Raw genomic sequence first — 1,543 nt, 5'->3', positions numbered from 1 at the left:
TGTCATGGTTTCCGTGCTTTTTACTGATCTCTCTTAAAGCTCCGTGAGAAACCGCAGCTGAGCCCTTAGTCTTAACGAGGCAGAAGTCTCGCCAGAGCGGCTGCGGGTTCTGGAAAAGAAAGTACACAGTGGGGAGAGCGACTTCCAGGGGCCGCCACCGTGTCAGGGACGCCGTGCGCAGGCCCAGGCACAAGAGTCCCCCAGGCTTGAACTGGTTCCAGGAACACAAACACTTCTTTGAAAAATGCATCATGCATTAAAGGAACATCTGTGGGGGGAAAATGGTGAAATTTCCTTGGGAATTCTAGAAAAAGGATTTTCTATTCCTCTTGTTGAAAAGCAGGCTTTCATTTTGGGGTGGGAGTTCCAGGGTCTACCCTGTTGTCTGTCTGCTATGGTCGGCTCTTCCTTAACGAGAAGTGGGTGAATTTATACAGGTATGAAAGGACCAGAGAGTTCTCAGGTGTCACAGATAAAACACTTGGCGTCTCTCTAGCCAGCTGTGTGACCTTGAGCAAGTCCGAGCTCCACTTGGAGCTGTATGGTGAACATAAGAATCAGCGACTGGGGGGCGCCTGGGTGGCACAGCGGTTAAGCGTCTGCCTTCAGCTCAGGGCGTGATCCCGGCGTTGTGGGATCGAGTCCCACGTCAGGGCTCCTCTGCTATGAGCCTGCTTCTTCCTCTCCCACTCCCCCTGCTTGTGTTCCCTCTCTCGCTGGCTGTCTCTATCTCTGTCGACTAAATAAAAAAATAATAAAAAAAAAAGTCTTTAAAAAAAAGAATCAGCGACTGGGGTTGGGAGGATTCAGTGAAAATGCGTGGAAAGGCTGCCTTGTGAGAGAGTAGTTGAGCAGGAAGCACTGCCACGGAAGGGTCTTTCCAAGGCAAGGGTAACGTTCAATCCCTCCACACCTGTTGCCTCCTTGGTACCGGCTGAAGAGGTCTCACTTGGAGAGGAAGGGCCCGCGTTTGCCTCCTGCCAGGCATTGCTCATTACGGCGGCTCGCAGTTCTCGGGCCTAGAATCCCCTTGGGAGCTCTGAAAACCGAAGGCGGTGGAGTACAGACGCCATTCCAGCAGTGTTTGCTCTGTGAGGTGGCTCTTCGTCTCACCACTAGTTTTGTAAAGTTGCCTTTTGGTTAAGGTATTGTGGAGTTGGGTCTATTTTAAGGAATATTTCCAAATTTCAGAACAGAGAGCCTCTGGGTAAGAAGCCTCGCAGCCGGGGACCTATCCTCCGTAGGGACTGGATGGTATTTTGCGCATCTTCACTCCCAGGGTTCTTAGCCCATCAGTGAGTGCCTCCTAGACGCCAAGCAGCAGGTGTTATTGATGATTTCTAAATGTGTGGAGCTAGCAAAGTTTCGACTCTGTTTTACTGAACACAATTCCTATGGAGCAGCATAGCAGGTTCCCCAACTCGGATAATCTGCTCAAGGTCACGGTGAGTAGTAGCAGAGTCGTGAACTTGACTTGGGGCAGTCAGACCCCAGAGCCCACACTCGGGCCAGGCTGGCTGATCCGCGAGCCGAGCCAGCGAGG

The sequence above is a fragment of the Ailuropoda melanoleuca genome, chromosome 10, assembly GCF_002007445.2.
Source record: "Ailuropoda melanoleuca isolate Jingjing chromosome 10, ASM200744v2, whole genome shotgun sequence".
NCBI classification, from domain to species: domain Eukaryota; kingdom Metazoa; phylum Chordata; class Mammalia; order Carnivora; family Ursidae; genus Ailuropoda; species Ailuropoda melanoleuca.
The sequence above is the reverse complement of the archived record's forward strand: the minus strand, read 5'-3'. Positions refer to the sequence as shown.